We start from the raw sequence: 25,709 nt of genomic DNA, 5'->3' as shown, positions 1-25,709 counted from the left end.
TGGATACATGGCGTGAAATGAAGCAACACATAGTGTTGTGCTATGTTTACGTTCATTGCTGCCACACAACAGAACGATAGTAACAAGCATCATGATAAGGGATGCGACAGAAAATGCAGACACGGACGGAACAGCGTTCAACTAGCAAGTGAAGTTTATTCTCAAAATCCACCTACTCCGGAACGTCGCAGAAGACAAAAATGAGCTGGAGTGGGGACAGGTTGACCATTTTTGGGCTAATGCTATTCAGGGTGGCCTCCACAATCTTGCAGCCTAACCTTGGGTGCCTGTAGACCAAGGTTTGTTTACTGTATCTGATAAATCAAAGAAAAATCGGAAAGGAACACTTCTTCTAGTGCTGCAGATTACGGCATTGTTCCAAGTAAAAACAATTCTCACAGACAATTCTCCAAACGAAGCAGGCCGCCATACAGTAGAACCTCGTTATAAAGTAGCACCGAGACCCAGAATCGTTTCGTTATATCCGATATTCGCTATAAAAGTAAACATCACACCAAACGAAGCCACGATGGGGCCTGTGATATTGGCATACGAACGGGGGCGGTGGTAAACTACAAAAACGTGCTATTTCAACATATGGGGAGCATTATAAAAACGTGCAAGTTCACATTTCACATTGAGTTGCGACGAGAAAACAACCGCTAGACACAACGTGGTCATATTCCTTCAGTACAGAAGACAATTTATTTGAAGAAAGAAGTTATCTTGGTCTGACGGTTCTCAAGCACGTTCTCAAGAGTGAACTTTTACACCATATCTGCGCAACAAAACACTCTTTCGACTTCGGTAGTTTTGACTGTGATTAGCTTCCCAAGATAGCTACGCAGTTTGCTAGCCATGTCCGCTGCCTCCCAGCTTTTTAACGGCGGCCCTTCAATTTTGTCTGCGCTGTCTTCTTCTTCGCTGTTCTCGTCACCTCCCGGCAACGCAAGCTGGTCGACGATTTCTTGGTCAGTTACCTCTGGTGCCACACAGAAGTTGTCGTCGTCGGAAACAAAGTCATCAAAAGGTATCTCTGGCAAGGCCAGTCGGCGCCAATTTGCGTCGTCTGTCGACGGCTCCGATTGCGATTGACTTTCGGGCGGAGCGTCCACGGCAGGTAGTGAGCCTGGCATTCACAAAGAGTTCCTTATTGTCGATCGCGTCACCTCGTTCCAAGACCCGTACGTAGTTTTGTTTCCACAGGGATCGCTTTCCGTTTGACTGCCATCTTATGGTTTCTGCACGTGCATGTGGTGGCGCCCTGCTCGCGCATCCATCGCGGTGACCGCCTCGCCAGCACCTGAAACGAGCGAGGGCGCGTATGTTCGGACATCGCATAATATGAATGCCTGAGAGTTCGCGTTGGTTGCACGGTCTTTTTTTTTTTTTTTTATGCTCGCGCACGCAGTTGAGCAACATGAAAGGTCAAATATGCTACGTTATAACAGATATCGCGTGGAATTTTGCGTTGTTGGTTTCGTTATAAAAGTAGAACTGCCACTGAAATAAAGCAGAAACCGACCAAACTTTGCATTCACTTCGTTATAACCGATAATTCGTTGTATCCGTGTTCGTTATAACGAGGTTCAACTGTACCATAGTGACATCAAAGTGACATGAGCGGCTGGTCGGATCGTTCCGGGCATTGCCACCGTTGCACATGATTGTGATTTTTAAAATCAGATTCTGCGATATTTGTATGCCTGTTAAATGAATCACTTCACATGGCGCATTTTAATAGGCAGCTCATTGGATTGGCGTGAAGACGTTGTAGTAATTGAAGTGCTTTCTGAGCTTCTTTAATATCAGAACTGTGATCAGAGCCTGAACTTTTTGGGTTCAGCCCTATTATTCCCGGAATCTGCACCCTGACTTGAGGCTCGCAGGTTCGGGGTTAAACCCAACTAAAACCTGTGAAATGGCACTTCGGAACAAAGGGAGGGAAAAAAAGGGTATTAGGGTGCCTCGATAGTTGCTGCTTGCGCCCTCTTTGCAGGGTGAGGACAGCTCCGTCGTCTGCTACGACGTCCGTCATTACGTGGCCAAGCGCAGGCTGCGCTTCGGTGACAGCTCCGTGAACAATGCTAAGGGGAACTTGGAACAGGCGGTGTTGGTCATTTATTCAACGGGTTACGGAAGTACTTGCATATATGGACAACAAAATACTCAAGCGTAAACGTATCGTGCATAAAGAAAGAGGAAGTTAATGCAAAACGAGCAAAAACTGTGTAAAGTAAGGCGATGGTGCGCATTACATTGTTTATTTATAAACAACAATTTTACTATAATTTAAACTTATGTTTGGGATTATTTGCTGCACATTTTTATCTTTTCCGTCGTGCATGCCTTTCTGTTTTTGCGCTGTTTTCGATGCTTAAAGGACAACGGAAGCGAAATTTGTCAATTGCAAGAAAGGATCCGAACAAGGTGTAAATCTTACGTAGAATTATGGTGCCACCAATATTTTGTGAGTACAGTGTACAGATGGGCATATTTTTGACGATTACGAGCCCGCTGGGCCACCCACCCGACACGATCGCCCATGGAGCACGCCAACTGCCGCAAAGCATTGCGGGATAATCTGAGGAGCACGTGACGTCAAATATCTCTCGAGCTCCATGTGCGGCTGCCAGGTGAACGGGATAAACATGTCGAATTCTGAACAACGCCTCAAGATGTTCGATTCGGAGATCTCGCTGAAGTCTGAAGGCGATATATCCAATGAGAGATGGGTTCGTACCTATGTTTTTTCTCTTTTTTTTTCCCCCGCAGCGGAAATTAGACGTATGCCGAATCGCCAAGTGGAGGTAAAGGTTTGTGCCTTCCGTTTCCGTGAAAATACAGCAAGCAGCAAGACTGTCACCCCTAGAGGGAATGAGGTCACCTTCCTTCGGAAGGATTTTGGGGGCCAGCCTCGGTCGTGTTATCTTTGTAATAAACGCCAGTTGATGTTTGATGCTATGTTTGTGCTGTCTATCCGTGTATCGTTCGTCCAAGGAACACTCACGACCATCTCTATAATACACGACCATCACACTCGCACGTAGCCCCAGCGCCACTGATATAGTTTCGCCAAGCGGCCGCCGCACGTTTGTGGCGCTGAATACGGGACCCTTGGCAGACGACGCATGCTATGCGGATACCGTTGCTGCCGTCATTCGAGTTTGGTTTTTGCTATTTTTCACGCGGTGGACAGTGTTTGTCTCCAGTGCATGGTTTGTGCATGGTGCAGATGTGATGGTGTACTGCACCGTCCCGCTTTGCAAGCCGAAAAAAGCAGTGTCGAACACAAGTATTTCATTCCATGAGTTCCGCGCTCAAATGCTGTCTTACAGGAGAAGTGGCTCGAAATATATCGCGGCGTCTTGACACAAGTAACTTCATTGCGAATTGCGATTGTTTCCTTTCATATAGGGTGCACTCTTTGGATGGCAGTGTGTACCATAATATAGCTGAGGACCTTTTACGCATTTCTCTCTGAAAAAAAAAACAAATAATGAACCGTGGCCTCCAACCAGGGGTGGACATAAATGCATTTTTTGAGTATTTAAATATAAATACAAAATACTTTGTTGAAAGGGGTGTTTAAATACCCTTCATACATGCTTTTCGATAGGAGTATTTAAATATAAAATATACAGTATTTAAATGTCGTAACTAGTACCATAAATACTGTGATGAAGATGTCATCTGGAATTACAGAAATAACGATGAACATAACAAGTGAGCAAGGAAAAATAGCATTTATTTGTTAGATTATCACGGTAATTTTAATATTAGAAGTTTTTGACTGCAGGTTAGCAGAGCATTGTAATGGCAAACCGCAAAAGAAGAAAAAAAATGTGTAAAAGTAAAATAAAAAGGGACCAATAAGTAGGAAAACAAAACAAGCAACTGCTGGTTTAAAACTGAAGTGCTTGCTTATACAACAAATTCTGTTGGACGTCGTAACAGGTGTCAGTCATCTCTTTGCCAGGAACAGTTCCTTCTTACGGTCGCATTCACCCATTCTCCGTAACTGCCCTGTATGTTAACACGGAACGCCTCTCACGTGAAACGTAAAGTCTGAACGAGCTTGGTGCTGCTGCCAAGTTTATGTGTACGATGTACGACACATAGTGCACGAGTTCCACAGTTTTACATGCCACCTACGCTTCAGAGCACAGCCTATTTCTGAGTATTTAGTTTCAGAACGCTTAGCTCTACATGAACAGAGAACCTGCAACAATACACAAACATGTACGCACGAAGAATTAACCACAAGGGCCACTCATATTGCACACAGCTGAGCTACAACAGGCGCTCTTCTGGGTCCCGCAAGTGGTGCGCGTAAATACGGCACTTCCGCTCCTCGAGGCGCAGACGGAAGTCCCATAGGCGAACGGGCGAGTGTTATGGTCGTGTATTATAGACATGGTCGTGGGAACACTCTCTCCTCGCGTTGCCGAAAGGAGGTCGGCAACATGCTGTAGCACAGCCAGGAAACACTTCACAAGCATGTACAATTTTTCTTGCACAATGTACAAGCATGTACATTCTTTCTTCACCTCCGATCGCAAAACAATAGCGAGATGAAAGTCGGGAACTCCAACAGGAGAGACAATGTGCGTCACTTCCGTGGTCTGCTACGGCAGCGCGGCGACGCTCACCAGGGGCTCCGAGTGCTCCGCAGCCCAATTTTATATCGCGATTATGGCAGCATTTCAACTAATACAGTCAACCCTCGATTTATGAACCTTCGATTTATGAATTCCCTCGTTTCATGAACACGAGCACAGGGAACCAAACTTTTTCCATTCATTTTTCCCTGGTTTTATGAACCTCGATACTCGAATAATGAACGGAATTTCTGGGAACCAACTAGGAGTTGCCCAGCGTTTTTGCCCTCAATTTATGAACGGATCGTTCCGAGGTCAACAGAAACCTTCAAAGGGATAATTCCGTGGTCTTATGAATGACGCCTGAACGGACAAAACGTTTTCCAGGTATTGCACCCTCGGTTCGTAACCCCTCGAAATCCGAACAACAAACGGGTTTTCCGGGGTCGCACAAGGACCAAGTGTTCCTGACCTCAGTTGATGAATAAGGTGGTCACTGTCCCCCGGAGATTAATAAACGGAGGTTGAAAATCCCGGAGGAAATCCGAGACCAGTCCAGTGCGAATGTGGTGACATCTCTTATTTCCAAGATTGACACAGCGGAAGGCATGGTCCAAAGCAAAATTAAACAATTTAGTATTGCATAATAAACAGAGTGTGAATGCGCTAACGTCTGTTCTTTGTGAGATTGATACAGCAGAAGGCATGGTCAAAAGCAAAATTACACAATATATGGCATTATAAACACAATCCCAACTCGGAAATACTGTTGCATTTGCTCGATAGTACTCAGTTAACTGATTTTTCGATTTATGAATCCATCGATTTATGGACGATTTTTCGGGGAACCGAGGGTGTTCATAAATCGAGGGTTGACTGTACATGTAAATCTAAGTCGAATTCCGCATTGCATTGTTTTGGTACACACCGCAATATGAAGTAACCAGCTTTCAGCTTATTTTCACTTCCATCGTCCTTTAATCATCTTGCACAAGCACAGACACGCAGCGATTCTTATGAGGCCCTTTCCTCAACAAATCCATATACTCCCCCTTTATGAGGTAACTGAAAACACTTGATCTCCCATGGCAGTCACCGTGTGAACCTTGTTGTTGTCACCAGTTTGTTGTGTGTTACCGGTTACGGTGAGAAATAATTAAAAATAGATGAATTTCACATGTGATATTCTGAGAAAAATGGTCACTCATTTTTTATTAACAAAGGTATTTTTTCAACTTATTCAGTATTCAGTGTTCCAAAACACACTTTCTTGTATAGGACCTTTGTGCAAGTGGCAGTTCTTTCGTGGAAGCACACTATGGCAGGGCAACACCTGCACAAGTTTCACTCGAATGGGAAGATAACTGACCAGTGGACACATGCTTCAGGTGAATCCTGATTCGAAGACGCACATATGTCGCAATTAAGGCCTTGTCCAATTTCTGTCTATGGATGGTACATGTCTCCAGGTACGATGAAAATTTTTCCACCAGGAAGCCAGCAATCGCATGAAAAAGACTTCAAAGCCGGGATTCCTGTTGTTGCCACGATGCTTTTGAAATACTCTTCACATTGCACCAATACATTAACCACATCGTTTGTAGGATGCACCAGATTGTTCCCACCATTCACATGCTCTTTGAGAGCGGTGAGGTCACCGTACTGGCTGTCGCTCCCACCAAAAAGCACACCTTCGCACTGTTCACAGTCATCCACATTCTTGAAAACGAAGAATGAATCCTCCGAGATGGAAAAGGATGTCACCCCCTGTAATCGACAGTTCCTCGACAAATAAGTTTTCAACATTTGTGATTGTTTCATTTTCCGATGTCACAATCTGTGTCGGTCCTTGAGAGAGTACGTCAATCAGGTATTTGCTATCATCTTGTTCATAGCTGAGTGCCCGCGGCATGTAGAGAAACTCACACAGAAGAGCTCACACAGACCAGTTTTAGGCAGCACTTCATGTCATAAGCATTAGGCACAGGTTTTTTTCAGCCTGATCACTGAAAACAAGTTTTCTATGCCGTCCAATGTGAGCCTGCCAATGAGGAAAAGCTTGTAATTCCCTTCGCCAAGCAACTCTTGCTGTAGCTTCAGTACTATATAAGTGGAAATGACAACACCAGGTTGTGATGGCTTCCAATGCGAAGTATTTCCTGTTCTCATCCCTAAGATGGTATCCCTAGCAAGGTGCAGTGTGTTCAGAGCTTCTCTGTACTTCATCATGTCCAAGTGGCTCAGAGCAACAACTGGGTAACGTGCAGACATCAAGGTGTACCACTTGGATACAAGTAACAGGAACCACGCTGTCGTCTCTGCCTCTTGGTGATGTTCTGCGTCCTGAATGAGGTATCTTATTGCAGGAGAGGATTCCCGGAACAATTGAACTGCTACCCCAACCTTCATTTGGTGAAGTGTCCAGAGCTAACGTGAATGTCTGACAGCTTGGGTGCGATCTTCAGCTCATTTGTATTGTCGAAATCGATCACAGCTTGAATGGGCTTTGCGTCTACTTCGTTGCTCGGAAGCCGATTTTGCCGCACTTTGTCTTCACTGAGCGTAAATGTCCCTGATGTTAGCAGCTGCCCCCTGATGTTCTTCAACACATGTACAGGATTTGCCATGAAGTATAGAACCTTGTCTTCCAAACACGGGTGACTGATAGAGCATATGGTTTCAGAGCACCTGTGGCTGGAGAATCCAAGTTGCCGCCACACAGCTCTATTTGCAGCCCCCTTGTCGGTTGTGACCACCAGAACACGCAGAGACGTGCTACAGCAGGACTGCACTAACTTTAGAACAAAGTTCTTCAAGTCCTCGCCATTAACTGACCTTGCTGTGAAATAGTAAGCCACTACTTGTTTCCACCTGCTATTTAAACTACCAAACATGAAAACAAGTGCGTGGTTGACGGGTTCCTCTGGTCGATCTGGAACCGTGGGGCCTCCTAACAGACAATCCTCGGCTCGGTCATAATGATAACCTTGTGCAATTTCCATCTCATCCATGAAGAATACACAACCTTTCTCAATGTCTTCCAATGTATTTGCCTTTGTGTACAGGACACGTACATTTTCGTTACGTCGCTTAGCTGTTTCATCAGCTCAGCCCATTCGAGGTTCTGAGCACTGTTGAGGCTGTCAAGTCTGGATCAGCTGTGAGGTCTTGTGCAGCATTGTCTGCTTCTATGGCGCTGTGATCATCAACAGATGAAACCTCATCTGCACGCGCAGATGCAGTCTAAAACCGAGTGTGATGTGAAAATGTTTCAAGTGTTTCGAGAGAGTGGCCATAGATGTCATAATAAACGGCGGCTCTAAGGCATGACTCTCTGGGAGCTGGTGAATGCGTAAGTGTGGCAACTGAAAGTAGCTAGTAGCGATTACTTCGATGTTCGTAGCAAAGAACAAGTGGAATGGGATGTGGAAACTGCCGGGGACTGTGATATATCTTCACTGAATATTATTGTGAAAGAGTTCATTTCGGATGGATCTAACAAGTGAGAAACAGTGGGTTAGTGAAGGGTGCTTAGAGTCTAAAACATGAGACATGCAGGCTACTGCTTGATCAGTAGAGGAAGATACAGGTTTTGGGTATGCCAGGTGCAAGAAGCTACATCAAACCTGGAGGGACTGATATTTAAGGTGAAATCACCCCAACAGAATCTCTATGGGGCTCGTGCTGTCCAGGTTATCTCTAAAACGGCTGCACATACGAAATCGAATGGCATGCAGATAATAACATGTGAGATCCCGCATGGAATGACACATTTTTCAGTCCCGTGCAGGGCTTGTTTGAATTTATACAAATTTTTGGTTCTCTTTATATGAATGCATGGAGTTCTATGGAAAAACTAGTCTATTTAATGGGTAATTGAACACAAGGATTATACAGTCGAATAAAGCGGAGTTCGAACTAGCGGGAGGCCCACTGAATAACGGGAGTAAGTGCGGGGTGAGCACAAATCATGTCAGACGCGTTGCAGCCTGCGAGGCTAAGCCTTGCGAGTGTGCTCTTCGCTTACATTCCTCGATGTTCTATCATGCAGCACAGTCTACATTAAATCCCCAAAGCCATAAAATCGGCATTTATTCACAGAAGAGATAACATACCTTTACATCATGAAGTAATCTGTTATCTGCATCTGCACGCGCTTCCTGAAACACGATTCAGTCAACATGGTTTGCAGCTTCTTCTGTAAAAGTTCGAGAGTGGCGTCCGCGTTGCCCTCGCTAGAAAAGTAGCGCCGTGTCACATCTAGTGCTGATGCTACTTCCGATGCACTTATTATCGGCACCGGCTCACTGGTTTGTTCACCCAAGTCATCATCACTGTCTGTAGCAGGGTCTTTAGGCTCAGTCCAGTCGGAGCACACAGACTTCACGTCCGCAAGGTCATGCACGAAATGAACTGACTGCTGCTGGTGTGCACTGTAGGCACAATCCATGGAGTCGACGGTGGAGGCAAGGGGAGGAACAGAGAAAGAGGGAAGGAGGGAGCCCAAGGAGATTACGCCGATTGCGCGTCCCCTGCCTTTCAGTTCGGCTGCTGTAAGGAGGTCAGTGCCTCTGGAACACGTGGTAAAGGGTAAATGCGTCATGTACAGCGCTTGCGGGTCAGGATCAGCGTTCAGGAGGCGATGGGAGTTGGAGACGGCCGGCCACGTGGGAAAATAATGGTTCGAATTAGCCATTGTGTCTGTTCACCAGTTCGAATTGTCGGGAGTTTTTTGCCATTGAAATGCATAGGAGTTGGACGGGACCTATGTATAAGTTCGAATTATCCGGAATTTCGAATTAAGCGATTTGGTTCGACTGTAACATACTATGAGACGTTTAAAAGAACGGTCTACGTTTCAACTGTGGCACTGTCTTCGTCGTCGTTCTTTGTCCTTTTTCGTACTTCTTCGTCCTTTAGTCCTGACGGGTCATATTCGCGCCATATATATACAGTCAACCCTCGATTTATGAACCTTCGATTTATGAATTCCCTCGTTTTATGAACAGGAGCATGAGGAACCAAACGTTCTACATGGGCTTTTCTCTCATTTTATAAACCTCGATATCCGAATAATGAATGGAATTTCTGGGTACGAACTAGGAGTTGCCCAGCGTTTTTGCTCTCAGTTTATGAACGGATCGTTCCGAGGTCAACAGAAACCTTCGAAGGGATTATTCCATGGTCTTATGAATGACGCCGTAACGGACAAAACTTTTTCCAGGTATGGCACCCTCGATTTTTAAACCCTCGAAATCCGAACAACAAACAGGTTTCCCAGGGACGCATTAAGGGGACCAAGTGTTCCTGACCTCAATTTATGAATGAGGTGGCCGCAGTCGACAGGGAAACTGTGGGGTCAGGAGGATTTCAGAGCATACTAGTGACGTGGTCCTCGCCCATGTCAGCTATTGTGCGAATTATATGTTGCATTATAAACACAATCCCAACTCTCAAATACTGTTCCATCTGCTCAATAGTACTTACCTAACGGAATTTTCGATTTATGAATCCCTTGATTTATGAACGATTTTTCAGGAAACCGAGGGTGTTCATAAATCGAGGACATGACGACATGGTAGAAAGCGCACAAAAACACGGACTAGAAGAAGACGACAACACCAGCGCTACTCACAACTCAATTTTAATGTGACCAAAAGACACAATCGCGCACATCGCGACGCCACCTACGGAAGCAACAGCCTCAATCAGGGTCATCCCAAACAGAGATAAGTGGCCTTCATGCGCTGCTATCAAGGAAGAAAATCTCCCTCTCCGATAATGTTACTGACACATGACTCACGCACTTAACACCTATCTTACTGATAGCATAGGCCTCTACTATTTCTCCAGTCAAGGCATTAGATGACACAGCACCAACTACAGTGTCTTGAAAAATCGGGTTGCACCCACATCTACTACAATGCAGCGCAAGATGACCAGAGGGTGTGCCACCCAAAGATGAAGCATGCTCTCTGAGCCTAATATTGACGGACCGACCCGTCTGGCCTATATAAAATAGACCACACGAGAGGGGGATACTATAGACCACACCTAACCTACAGGACACAAAAGGCCTAACATGATTGAGGCCACACACAGGCTTCCGTGCAGGAGCCTTGACAATCACAGATAACCTGCCCAGCTTAAATGGAGCTGAAAACAGTACATTAACCCCAGAACGTTCCCCAACCTTCTTTAAGTTCTGAGACACAGAGTGAATATACGGGACGACGAGGAACTTCTTACGCCTAGACTCTCCCTCCTGGTCAGTACCAGTTTGATCCTTTGATTCCCTCAATAACGTGTCACAGACACTCTGGAGCAAAGACACGGGGTACCCGTTCTGAAGAATGCGGTCACACTGCTGAGTGTACGCTTCAGCAACCTTGTGCAAGCATGACTTAGTAAGAGCTGCAACAATACAAGACCCAACAATTCCTCTTTTAACAATCTTAGAATGCCCTGATTCAAAAGGCAGCAACGCCATTTTCGACCTTACGGAAAAACCCCAGCACAAGTGATCCTTACTAGAACACAACCTAAGATCTAAAAACCTGAGAACCCCTTCTACAGCAACTTCGCTCGTGAACTTCAGGCCAACACCGAAGCGATGAAACACATCAATCACCTGCCGAGCCTTGTCCTCACATACGTGCACCTCCCTCAAAGCATCAAGCGGCAAAAGCACCACATAATCATCCACATATATGAAGGCCCGTTTGATCCCCACCACTGTGAGCAACACACCCGACAAAACGGGCCTTCAAGTATATGGATGATTATTTGGTGCTTTTGCCGCTTGATGCTTTGGGGGAGGTGCACACATACCAACTTGCCCAACATTCATTGTTATTGCATAAATCGAGGGTTGACTGTATAGTACTCGGCTGGGAGTGCACGGTCAAACTGTAAACATATGCTCAACGTGCAGCTACCAATTTCAAACACGTCTAGCGTCATTTACTTATTTCTTTAATGGCTTTTTCCCCCCTCTTTATAATTCACTGGCTTGCACTGTGGCATTGAGGTGTGCTCAGTCACCCTCCCAGGTGTATATCGCTCGCTGAGTGACCCCTGGTTTGCCAATCCCGAACAATGTGCAGCTACCCAGGGCTCTCTGGTGCTGTCGCATTGTTCCATGAGTATATATATATATATATATACAGAGTTCGAGGTAACTTGTTACAAGTAACTCGTTACTGTAATTAAGTTCCTTTTTTTGATAACTTGTAACTTAACTCGGTACTTCTGCGCCGTGGTAACTTTCAGAGGAACTCGTTCCTTTTTCAGGTAACTTTGCCAAAGTAACTTAAGTTAAGTTCCAAGTTGCTTTTAACCAGGGTGTCGAACCGAACCCGAACCCGAACCGAAAACCGTACCCGAACCGTTAATTTTGCCGGAACCGTACCCGAACCCGAACCGAAATTTTCATGACACTGTTGAACCCGAACCGGAGCAGAACCGTAAAAAATAATAGCGGTAACCGGTTCTCAACAAAACGGTTCGGACATAAAAGAAGTCAGCATAAGAGTTCCTCTCAATCCCAGAACGAAGACACCTTGGTATCATCATCACACGTCCACATCATGAATTTCGGAAATTATCACCTAGCAGACAAACGAGGACATATAGTAAATATACTCCCAGCGTCTTTTTAACACGCTGAAGCGCAGTTGTCCTCGGTTGTCCTTGTGAGCGCCGTGTCTAGCGCCCCACGCACGCGCTGCGGCGTCTATTCTTCAGAGACGAGGCGCCAAGCGGACGAATGAAACAGGAATGGAGTAGGCCAGTTATGTAGCTCTATAGGACGAATATGTGATTAAGTAAGCTCCCAACATTTCCCTTTACACGTGAGCAGTAAAAATTACACAAGTTAGAAACATGAGAAGTGGAGAAGTAGCGTACGCAGAACAGTGCCTGTTTGATTGGTCGTGGTTTGAAAAGTAAATGCAGTTCTGCTTATTGTTAGTGCAATTGTGTCGCCTGTTGCCTTTGCCTTGCCTTTGTGTTGTGGATTAACTAGTACACTGCTGTGAGCTCGGACAGAGTAAGGCTGGCAGGCTTATTTTCGACATGCTTCCGTACGGTTTCAGATCGATTCACGCTGCGAATGCAGTCTGCCGGCAAGTACCATCGTCTATGTAACGCTGTCCATCTTATTAGGCTTCCTTTAAGTGTATCTTGCTGGCACTGTGCGTGTGAAAAAAGAGATTTTAGGAACAGAAAGTAGCAGGTCTACGACGCTTCATCCATTTCTCTTTTCTCTCGCTAAAGGGAGTACCTGACCGCTAAAAACGTCAATGCAGACAACAGCGGTACGCTATTAGCCACGCATTTCCTGATAAAAGCAGTTTTATGGAACATATAAAATAGAAGCGTTGAACCGGTTCGTGAACCGGTTCGAGGTTGAGAACCGGTTTGCGAACCGGTTCGATTTTTGGCATGGCCGAACCGGAACTGAACCGGAACGAAATCAAAGCAACGCGAACCCGTACCCGAACCGAACCCGTATTGTTTGCGGTTCGACACCCTGCTTTTAACTGGCTTTTCACTCACGTTCGCATACTGTATAAGTGGTTAAATTCGCGGGCTCAATAATTCGCGAATTTGTGAGAAACCACGATCAGGCAAATATTTGCGGAACCTTAAATTTGCGGTGCGGCACTGCGTCCACCCTGCGTCTTAGGGGCCATCCACCCTGAACTTCCTGGAAGAAGCTAATAAAAGGTATCACAACTGGGTAACTCGTCTTCCTTTTGAGCACTTCTGACTGAAAGGGCTGCGATTAGGGGGTCCTACTCGGCTTGTATCTGCGCCATTGCCGAATTGCCCTGCCTCCCGTCATTCTTGTCATCGCAGTGAAGCAAACTCCCGAATCGCTGCCAAAAAAATTTGCAAGAATTGCACAAAAACTCGGCTTCAACGTAAGTAAAAATAAACACGACTTGCACGTCAATATACTGGACAGATCATTTGCATTTTACAAAGGTCTATACGCGTGGCAGAGTGCATACACGCTTGCTGGATGATCCAGGCTTACAAGGAACTGAAATCGCGGGACGCCTACATCCGCGCGGGATTCGTACGTGAAGGCGGGACTACTGTCTCCACTTGCAGCGGCAAACTGAACACTTTGCGAGACAATGCAGAGTAATAGTGTAAGAAACCCTGTGTACATAAGTTGCCTCAGTGTCCTGGGTCAAATTTCTTAAATATTTCTTTCACGTATTTTGCTGGCATTGGTTTGAATATTTCGCGGGACCTTAAATTCGCGAAAAATAGGTCCTCGCGAAAATTGCTACTTATACAGTATTTTCTAGCTTTCTCTCCAGTACCTTCATGGCATTTTTTGCCATAAAACGTGATACTAAATCAATGACAGTATTTTATTCAGGAAGTAAGAACTGCTGCCATTGAAATGAAGCTGAACCATTGTGCGCCCACAGGGAGTAAGATGAAAAGCGTTCGAATACACATCTACCAGAGAAACGTCATCATGACATTGGTAGACAGACTGAAAGCGAAACAAAGCGGAAGGCGAGAGCTGGGTTTCACGAACAGACACTTGTTCGCTTCCTCCCATTCAAAGAAAAGTAGGACCGAGGGTCGCATCCCTTTAAGGGACCATATCGTAATCTCCTTAAGACCGTGGCTTTCGGGCGCGACCTTGTTCACCTCTAGTTTCGAGCGTAGTTCAATTCTACCAAATTTTGGCGCTGTCGAACACTATGACGTCATTTGTTTACAAACGGAGAGAGGTCTATTGTTGGACATAAACGAAAACGATCTAAGCGTGTTGCACTCCTCCGCAGGCAACTCAACGTCTAACTCAACTGCTCACGTGTGCTGCACCTGCGTAATGCTATTTTGGTGTCCGAAATAACTTGGAAGTAACTCGTTCTTTTTAAAGTAACTCAGTAACTGCGAGTTACATTTCAGGCTGAAGAACTTTGTTATTAACTTAGTTACATTTTGAAGACAGTAACTTAACTTATAACGAGTTCTTTTTCACGGGTAACTTCTCAATCTATATGTATATATATATATATAATGCAGGAAAAGAAAAAAAAGCCATTAAAGAAACAAGTAGATGACACTAGACGTGTTTGAAATTCAACATTACATATTAAGATGGCTTCTATGGCTGCACGCAGTGAAACAGATACTCATGAAACAATGCGACAGCACCAGAGGGCACATGTTTCGCCGTGTTTGTGGCTCGTCAGCCCTGGGTAGCTGCGCATCGTTCGGAATTGGCAAACCTGGGGTCACTCGGCGAGCGAAATACACCTGGGTGGATGACTGAGCACTCCTCAATGCCACAGTGCAAGCCAGTGAATTATAATGCAGGAAAAAAAAAGCCATTAAAGAAACAAGTAGATGACACTACACGTGTTTGAAATTCAAAATTACATATTAAGATGGCTTCTATTGCTGCACGCAGTGAAACAGATACTCATGGAATGATGCGATAGCACCAGAGGACACGTGTTTCGCTGTGTTTGCGGCTCGTCAGCTCTGGGTAGCTGCGCATCGTTCGGAATTGGCAAACCAGGGGTCACTCGGTGAGTGATATACACCTGGGAGGGTGACTGAGCACTCCTCAATGCCAGTGTTTGCAACTTCCCTAAAATTTGTTTCCGCATTTTTTTCTGCAACTTCTATACATATATATACAGTTAAACCTCGATGTAACATAGTCGCAAAAATTTTGTAAAATTTCGTTACATCGAGAAATTCATTACATCGAGTACCCGACTCCGCGATGTAAGATGCCATCCAAAACATGAGAGAAAGAGCACAGTAAACGGAGAAAGCAATGTTTAATCGTGTCCGAGGACTTAGACGTACATGAGTCATGCGTACATGACTTAGTTTTCTCAGGGCTGAATCCGTGCTAAAATAGTCCGTTACCTTTGCCTGGGACAACCGCATGAGAAACGGCATAACGAATTGCTCATAAACCCATATCGCATTCACTCCTCGTTCATTGCTTTCCGTGCAACAAGCATACCGCTGAAGCACGTCTGTAGCATCCACAACTTAACACATACCGTACTTGGTAACAGGTCCGTATCGTCACTGTCACTGTCTGCATTCCCGCAGACACTTTCGACAATAGCTGCATCTGTTAACCGTTCTATTGCGGTCACACTGTCGTCTCCACTAATAAAATCTTCAAGCGTGACGTTCTCAGGTACGATGTCTTTCTCCGTGCACAAAGATCTCCAGGCAGATACCAGAGCCGGTGGCAGAACTTCATCACTGTCAGCGGCGGCTCCAACACCGTCGCTGCATGAGCGGTCTTCCTGTCGGTGAACGCCTGTCTTCCGAAAGCAGTTGACAATAACCTCAACTTTCGTTCCTTGCCAAGCTGCTGACAGCATTTGTTCAGCTTGAAGCACCTCAACTTGGAAATTCCTCTTCTGGTGTAAGTTGAACAACAGCGGCTCGATGAAACGATGTCTGTATGCGCACTTCACACTGTGAATTACGCCTTGATCCAAGGGCTGGATTTTGGAAGTGCAGTTCACAGGAAAGAACAGCAGTTCCACGTTTTCGAGCTTGGTACCTTCTACATGGTGTGCTGAGCAGTTATCCAATAGAAGACATATCTTCCGTCCAGTCCGCTTCATATCGCGGTCCAGCTCACGAAGCCAGTCTGAGAAGTCCCTGGTCATCCAGGCAACAAACTCCCCAAAGCAGTCGCCGTACACTTTAACGTTCCTGGTCACAATTTTGACAGCATTAAACTATATATTCTAGAAACCAGGTTTAGATCCACATGTGACAGACGTGATAGGGAGTCTTATCTCATATACAAGTTCAACGCTCTTCACCCGTCCGATATCAACAAATCACAAGGCACCCTAGAAACACTTCACAAATAAAATATGCTGTTCCCTTCTATCTCCATTATCATCTGTTATGTTTTGCATGGCCACTGCTTTCTGCTTTCTTTATTGCATGCCACAACATTGTATTACAAATATATTTTAAAAAAAACTTTGCTCGTTCTGGAATTTTCCCCACGTAACCACTAACCTCCTTATCTTTCGCTATGTTTGCCAATTCTTGCCTGTTGTCCCATTTCGTCCACGTGTTCGTGAGCCTCCCATTTTTCTATAACCGGTCTGGAGCCTAGATCACAATTGATCTCATTACGGCCGATGTCTCAATACGGCCGAAAGTCTTAATACGGCCGATAATCCTTTAATCCCCAAGTGTCTCATTACGGCCAAATGTCAAAATGTGTATTGTAACCTGCATTGATATGCAATGTCGCAGCCAGGTATGGATGTATATTCAGCAGGGTATAAGCCATGCACTGTGCCCTTAGGGCCTTTATCATATTTATATACACATATTGCGAGACAAACGGTATGTTATCATACCACAGCACAATGCAACATATTGTGTAATGTGTACTCCCACAAGGTAGTGTTGATGTTGATGTGAAGCAGGGTACTATGTGGAGTTAGCTAGATGAATATTAGCTTTGTTGTGACGCTTTTGGAGTCATCCTACACACTGGCCAAGAAGGAACACCTATCTCAGTCGATGTCAGTTTATTTCCATTCGCCTTACAATGGTACAATTCTTGCTTCTGGAATGAGTAAACCTGCAAGAAGCGAAGAGCAACCATGAATAGGCTAGAATATTAAAAAAAAAAACAAGCATTTGTCTCTACATGGCTGGTTTTAATGTGCACAAGCTGCGCAGGTGTTGATATGTGTCTGTTATTTCATACAAGGTTAACATAAAGCTTCATCTAGACAAAAGAATGACAAGCCTTAAAAATGTGACTTTCATGTAAACACAGAGCATGACCATGAGATGAATTTAGGTTCATTAGTTCGTTCCCTTAATGGAAACATGTGAATATCAAATAGTGATACATTAAAATTCATGAAATGATGTATGCATAACTTTCCATTTCTGGTTTCTTTTTTATAAAAGTAGTGCACGAATTAACATTCGTGCGCTACTACAAAATTTCTCACTTCACAACAGAACCTTACGATGATTCTAACAGCTCACCTCTTCGGCCAGGACTCCCTGGGCAGCAACATCCTATTAGCCATGTTGTTGTTTTTCTTTTTCGGAATCCTCCATGCAGCCACATACCATGCCTGGAATGGAAAACCAGCTATAAATAGCATGAATGACTTCCTCTTGAAGTATTTATTCTAATCAGCTATGCTTTTGTGCCTAGTATGGTGCGCGAAGGCACATAAGTACAACATTTGCAGACGTTCGACGTAAGCAGTTCAAGGATATCAATTCAAGTACGCCGACTTGCGCTTTTATTTTTGAACAAATACGACGACAAATTTTAACAAATCAAATATGGCTCACAATGATACGAGTAAATGCTGCTGTACGGTGATGCATTATCGGTATGTTATCGTCTTCATATAAATTAGTTGTCCCTAAACGCGCAACCAACTAGAAACGGCGCAAACCTACGAACAGATACAGAGTTACATCTATTACAGGCACTTTGGCTGTTTTGATTCATTTAAATTACTCGTATGAGAATGCAACTATGTGTGGACAGCACACTACTAAGCCAGACAATCTACGAAAGCATTACTCACGAGAATTCCTGCTTGACTTGGTCTTGGTCAACACTGCACGATATACGTTGGGGCTGTGGCGATTCATTCAACTCTATTTTCACCGGAACAACAGGCGCTGCTCGAAAGACAACGACGGAAAATAGAGAGCCGCTATAAAGTCCGCTAATTTGCACATTACAGCACTACAAATCGATATGTGAACACGTCGTAAACAGCAGCCACTCGCTCACACATGGATGGATGGATGCAGTGCTGTGTATGCCAAAGGGAGTCTGGCCATTAGGAGGAGCCTAAAAAGAGGCTCGACCTGTCAATCAAACTTAGGCGCATTTCATTGGTTATCGTTTTCCATGGGAGCTGCCATGACACCAAATTTTCTCCAAGATGGAGGATGGTGCTTGGAACGGCGAAGCGGAGATTTCGTGACAAAGAATTTTCACGGGCTACTTTAATTTCATACTGTGAGTATATATCCTCATGTACGCATCTGCAAAATCAGCTTCAACTTTCGCTCCGCCATCATTATTTACGTGAAAATGGGATGTTTCGTCGCTAACATTAGGCCTAGTGAAGATGGTTATACCAGGAAAATGGCAAGAAGGACGACCCTTATACGTAGAATTTTGCATTATATAATTGCAATTTATTTATACATACATCTTTGCTCCTTTTTGATTCGATCTACTTACATTACATGATATGAAACTTCATACTGACTGTCGTCTGCTACGAAGAAGCGGTTGTACTGCCATCCTGGCCAATCACTTCTGCCAGCAACCATTTCTGCAATTCTGAGCCTTCCCAACATGCCTCTCGCCGTGCAAATGGCGTTAAATGTGGGTGCAAAATCCGTTGTTTTGGTCTGTCACCGGTGGTATCCCTTTCAATTGGAATCAATCGAGTTTCTCCAAAATTGTAGCACCCAGTAAATAAGGGTGAGGTATAAGTACTGGATAGATGTAATAATAGACAACTGTATTTTGACCTGTGATTGGCTAGATACCTCAAAAAGTGGGTGGAGCCTCAGGTATAGGCAGGTCCCATTAATGGCCAGACTCCCTTTGGCATACACGGCACTGGATGTATGGATTGTAGTGGCACCCCTGGCGGGCCTCTTTGTAACGAGGGTCCAGCATTCGAATGCGGACATGCCTAAAAAATAATACTAATTCTCATAAATTGACGTCGACGAAATTCTTCTAATGCTCCGGATGGTCTCCTATCTCTGTTTGCTCGGCACCGATGTCCGTGATAGTCAGCACTTGAAGCCTGTTTCGACACAAGAAACGAGATACCCAACGGCCCAACATTGCTAGACACCATCCGAACTCCGAAGTGGGAGTAGCAAAACAACAAGATATAAAAACACGAAAGGAAGAGTATTGATCCCCCCTCCTTCTATAGCATGCAAAACGGGATTTGCGCTGAGATGAACATATATGTTCATGACACGAGTAATTTTCATTTTTCAATGATCCAAAGGAGGTCACGTGGGATTGCCTGACGCTTGCGAAATGTACAGCAATGAAAATGGCGAAACGAAACTTGTGAATCATGCATTTGCTCTTCGTGGTAGCTGCCAGAAAATCGAATCAAACTTATGGGATACCGGATTAGATTAGATGGGATACCGGATGGGAACTGACAGCAATGTACAACTGTGGCTGATGGTTCTGACGTATTATGCAAACTACTTTTTAATGACTCGTTAACTAACTTGTTCAACTATTACGTTTAAGCTTTCCTGGGCTTTTGAATTTCAGACATATTACTGAGGTAGTGCTGAACGAGTAGTGTTGAATGTGAGGGCAGTTCAGCATCGCGAAGAGAACACAGACATAGTTTTGTGTCTTCGTGTTCTTTTGCGAAAGTGTCATAACTTGACACCCAGATAGTCTCTTGGAGAGGGCAAAGTCTGTTGCTGCAAAACTTGTGCCTGATGTGCCTGCTGAGGTCAAGTTTGCTCCTGTTACATATGCAAATAAAAGCCTCCCAACATCGGCTTTCTCACCCCCCCCCCCCCCCCCCCCCCACCTCCTCCCCGCTTTTGAAACCTCCCTAATTTGGATGTTCCCAAGTTGGCAAATATGCACTCTGTACTTCGTATTGTAAAGGATGTCATACCTTTCTTAGTCCAGAATACTGTGTCTTTTGTCTGGCACTGTTGATGTGCTCCTGCAGAATAGTGTTATATGCCTTGTTTTGAGCTGCAGAGAGCTTTTCTCTTAGCTTTTTCTGTTCCTGTCACAAAAGCAACCCAATATATATTTAGTCACACAAATTCAAAGATTATATCCTCTTACCGTGAGCCACGTGTAACACAACGCATACACTTGAGAAAGAAAACAACTTACTTGTCTAGTCTTTTGCTTTTGCACGGCACAACTTTGTGTTTGTGTGTCAGCCTCTTCACATTCTGAAGCGTTGAAGGGAGGCATTGGCACCCGTTTCGTGCTCTGCTTCTGCCATAGTGAATCTTCACGTTGAAAAAAGAAAAAAGAGTATGCAGCATGCACTGGCCTGTTTTGCAAAATACCGCAGGCCATACCGCAACAGGAATTACTCGTTTTTTAAATCGGAAAATCTAGTCGAGAAGAGAAATCCGCCCCTGCAGCTTCCTTACCTGCCATTATGAGGATCTGGATCGCAAAATGTTCATCTTTGTCACCACTTTCCCTCCACAGGGCAAAATAGATGGCTCGGTTGGCGAAGTCTTTTTCGTGCTTTGGGCGGAAGTCCTGGAAGTCTCCCACGGGCAGTGAATATACCGGGAACTTTGTGTTGAATTCATTTAAGAACAGCACAAGGGCAAACATGACTTGGTCTTGTGGTCTTGGTCTTGTCATATGTTTTTGGGAGGTTCAAATTTATTTCCTTAGACAGGGCTAAAAAAAGAACCTGCGAGGGAAAGGATGACGGGGAAACCATGGGGACCACGAAAGCAATATGAGTTTACGGCACTTGCCTTCTTTAGTTTGTGCACAGCTGAAACAACTACGGTAAAGTTGATTTCTATGTTCTGCGACTTTCGGCGTCTTCGTGCGGTCAATTTCGCCAAACTTGAGTCAGCTGTAATCAAGAATCATTCCCAACGGGACAATTTATTCACAATTGATGTTTAATCTGACACATTTCTCGTATCCAGACTGTTATTTAGTTAGCATTGAAATGAGTGAGAATAAACAGAACTCTGAAGACCATGTGCACCGGAGGACCATATGCGTGCGGAAGCGCTACCTTGAGCCAGATCCATCCGTAAGACCTGAGAAGATACCAAGGTGATCACTGCATTGGCTGCTGATAAACCAAAGACACACATCACCCCTGAACATGGCAAGATGACCATCCAAGAAGTTAGGGATCTGACGAGCGCACACATTCACCTAGCCCTGATTTAGACAGTCAAGCTGATGATGATGACACATTGAGACGAGAGGAATGCAATGGCTTAGCATCACTCTCAGAATCAAGTAGTTGGGAGCAACCAGACACAAGCTTTGCAGTGGAGCTGCACATTCCTGCCATTGATGGAAAGCCAATGTCAGCTGGTGATGTTCTCGTTTTGGTGATGAACCATGCCGTCTGACATCAAATTTCATAGACCCAAATTGAACATCTGCTGAAGTTGATTAATTGCATATTCCAGAAAGATGTTCTCCCGCACTCTAAATACCTGTTCAAGAAGTTTGCAGGGTTGTCACCCAGCGAAATGCCGTTACACTTTTACTGTCCTGACTGCAGCAAGCAACATGAAGAAACAGAGCTAATGAACAAAAAAAGTTACTTTGTTAGCCTGCCAATTGAAAAGCAAACTAAGTTAGTTTTGTTAGACACTTCTCTCCAGATGAAGCTTGCAAAAAACCTGGAAAAAGTGAGCAGAGGCAACGCTGAGAACGTAATAAGTGCTATAACAGACGGAGAGCTTTATGAAGACCAACGAAATAAACTTAAGTGTACCAAGTACGACCTCACAGTGACTGTGAATGCAGATGAAAGTCCTCTGTTTAAATCTTCCATCCATATGGCCTGTGCAGCTGATTCTAAATGAGCTCCCTCCATGTTCTCAATGGACTCATGTTTGATCCTACGTCTCCTTTGCTACGGTGATTGTCACCCAGAGATGCTACAGCTTATGCAAGTGTTTTTAAGACAGATGCAAACTATTGTAAAGGATGACATTGTGTGGTCAGCTGGCGGAGAGGAGATACGATCCAAGGTAGTGTTCATACTTGCTGAAGTACCGTATTCACTCGCACAATTTGCGGTATCGCAGAATTATCGCACCTCTTGGTACAACGAGCGAAGTTTAAAGGCCGACCCACATGGCGCGTATCTCACTAGGTGAAACGCTTCGCGGAAACAGAACGCGTGATTCACGAATCCTTAATACGCAGAGCCAGGGGTGGGCTGTAATACCATTTTTTCGTATTATAATACTAATACATAATACTCCACAAAAATGCGTATTATAATACGTACTTGGGCGATTAAGGGAAAAATACACAGTCCAATCTAGTAGTATAGTGGGAACACAATAAGTCCAGGGAATGAAACACTCTTTGAAATAAAACTTTAATATACACAAGCTTTCGTGCAGAACCTGCACTTCATCAGGTGAAGATATTTGTTGTGAAGAAATTGAAGGTGAAGAAATTTGTATATTCACCTGATGAAGTGCAGGTTCTGCACGAAAGCTCGTGTATATTAAAGTTTTATTTCAAAGAGTGCTTCATTCCCTGGACTTATTGTATAATACTAATACAAATACTTTTTGAAAATGCACTAATACTGTATTATAATACATTATAGTAATAAAGGAATAAGTAAGGAACTTTCTGAAAAGCCCAGGACGTACACAATATTTATTTCACAATTTATAGTGCCTGTTGTATGAAACAATAGATGCATTACTGATTATGTACTTGGTTTTAATAACATTTTCTCAAAAATTCAGTCTTTGAGCCTGTGGTGGATCCAGGGGAGAGGGTGGTTGGGCGATCGCCGCTTCCCAAAAAAGTCAATTTATACATTGGATTTTCCTCTCTACCCTCCCCCACTAAGCGACACGACAAAGAAACCTCCCCCCTCCCCTGGATATTTGCATATTGAATATGCCAAGAGGCATCTAAGACCTGTCGCTTTTAAGACTAGTCAGGGTTGAGGGCAACTGTCCTTCCTGAGCTGACCCCCAACCTCTGCAAGCCTGAGAGGAGGGCGAAAATTTCCCGCCTGCATGCCAGAAGTTGAAGTCGGCCCTTGTCCGTAAATAACCTTCTACACAGAGCTAGAGACACTCCTGATTTTTCCTTTCTTTCCGGGGAATTCTATGACTGGAGAGGCTACACTGACTAATCCCCAGATGATTAGGTATTCAAAGAGTGGATACCTAAAACGTGGGGTGTGCTGACCCGCCTGACCGCATTATCACCGCTGCTGATAGCGCATAGGGGGTGAACGAACACGTCGACATCCAGGAAGTATAACTGGAGTATTATAATACTTGTAATACGTGTTTTTCCATATTATAATCCGTAATAAAGATACTTTTCTGAAACCTGTATTATAATACGTAATATAATACAAAATGTATTCCAGTAATGCTATTATAATACAAACTATTGTAATACATGCCCAGCCCTGCGCAGAGGCGGCAGAGCTAACCACATGGTCACATAAATATGAGACACTTGAACGCGAGAAACCGTGGGTCCCTTCGCAACACGTCAATCGGCGTATTACGCGGCCAGTCTTCCATTCTATTAACTGGCTCAGAGCCGCCTTGACGCACTGTTCCACGTGCAGAAAACTGATCCCGTGCGTATCACACACTATGTGTGTTGGCCTCATCAATCGTGTAATTCGCGCACGTGCCATTGTCTCAGCGTAGCGCTTCGCGAGCCGTGTGTGCGTGCCCACTGGACGGAAGCTGTTTGGCCCGAAGTACAAGTGCTCCGCGGCCGGCCTCTCTTGTCCGAATAGATCATTGCGCATGCCGAATTATTGCGTGATCTCCCCCATTGGACTACACATCACTCTGGTGGACGTCGCTTCAAATGACCGCAAGGGCATAGCACATCGCCCAGAAAGGGTCCTGCAAATGTCCCATGTATTTTGCGCACTCCCGACTTTTGGTACATTTTTCTGCAAAACAGTGTGCAAATTATGCAAGTAAATACATTCGCTTTTCTCTGGTTGTTTACCTTTATGAAAATAGTGCACTAATACCTGGTGCGCTTTCCTTAATTAGGTCTACCGTGTTGCCAGTATAGCTGATGCACCTGCAAGGGCTACCATGCAAAACGTAATGCAATTTAACAGTTTATATGGATGCAGCTGCTGTTTTCACCCTGGTGAGACTGTTGACGGTGAGTGGCTCAGAAATGGCCTAGGGAAGGGTTTCATAGAGTATACATCGAAGTGCCAACCCAGGCGAAAATTTTTTGAACTGGTACCAGTTGAACTTTTTTTTTTTTTTTTTTTTTTTTTTTTGATTGGGTGTTAGCGCCGCGAAGCAACTGTGGCTATGAGCGACGTACAGACGTGGACAGACGGAGAGAGGATAGCAGGAAGGAGTGGGGGACAGGGGGTTAGTATGCGTCCTGGGCCGACTTCAGGGGGAACTGTGCCGACATTCGTCTGGAAAGTCTTCGGAAAACCCAGGGAAAACCTCAGACAGCACAGCCGGCGGTAGGATTCGAACCCACCACCTCCCAGTCTTCAGCACGACCTTGGTTACCACCAACGAGCGGACGCCTTAGCCCACTCGGCCATGCCGCTGGTACCACCAGTTGAACTGTGTTATCGAACAGAGACCAGTTCAACCGGTCCCAGATCAACAGGTACCAGTTGGGACAACTTGTACCTGTTTGATAACACAGTTCACCCAGTCCCAGTTGAGACTGGGACCGGCCAGAAACCAGTTGGGCCAGCTGGTACCAGTTGATCGAACTGGTCCCTGTTCAATAACACAGCTCACCCAGTCCCAGTTGCAACTGGGACTGGGCGAACTGTGTTATCGAACAGGGACCAGTTCGATCAACTGGTACCAGTTGGCCCAACTGGTTTTTAACCGGTCACAGTCTCGACTGGAACAGGTTGCAAACCTCATTGTTGAGCTGGGACCGGTTGAAGTGGCTTCACTTAGAGCAGCCTGTTCAGACAGAGGTTAGCTTGTTTGTAGCCGGTGCACCTCTGCAGGATCGCTGTTCCCAGCAACGGCAGATCCAAAGAACTGCAATGCAAAATTGCATTTTATTTGTAGTCAAACATTGCACATATTCTAATGTATATGTAGTGTAACTATAACGTAATTAAATTATAGCAGTAGATTAACTACAGAGTTACATGGAATAGATAATACTTCATGGACATACACATACAAGACATACTTCAATACATCTTGAATCATTCAACAAATTATTTGAGATGTTCTTAATAGCACACGATGGATCGATATTTTCCTGAGCCCCAGCAGCTTAAGGTTTCTGGAGAGTTGAAAAGGCACAAGTGAATATGCATTCAA

General features: G+C 44.7%; 1 protein-coding gene and 1 long non-coding RNA gene across 5 annotated transcripts in view; one reads left to right on the top strand and one right to left on the bottom strand.

The window, feature by feature from the left end:
• Window positions 1-25,709, top strand: part of LOC135396466 (uncharacterized) — a 141,140-nt gene that overhangs the window by 35,425 nt on the left and 80,006 nt on the right. The window lies entirely within an intron of this gene.
• Window positions 20,541-21,091, bottom strand: LOC135397755 (uncharacterized). The gene is made up of 2 exons (XR_010423723.1): window positions 20,811-21,091; window positions 20,541-20,663 (listed from the first exon to the last, which is right to left on the bottom strand). It is a non-coding gene; the product is annotated as an uncharacterized LOC135397755 (long non-coding RNA).

Source organism: Ornithodoros turicata, chromosome 6, assembly GCF_037126465.1.
Source record: "Ornithodoros turicata isolate Travis chromosome 6, ASM3712646v1, whole genome shotgun sequence".
Lineage (NCBI taxonomy): Eukaryota > Metazoa > Arthropoda > Arachnida > Ixodida > Argasidae > Ornithodoros > Ornithodoros turicata.
The sequence above is the reverse complement of the archived record's forward strand: the minus strand, read 5'-3'. Positions and strand labels throughout refer to the sequence as shown.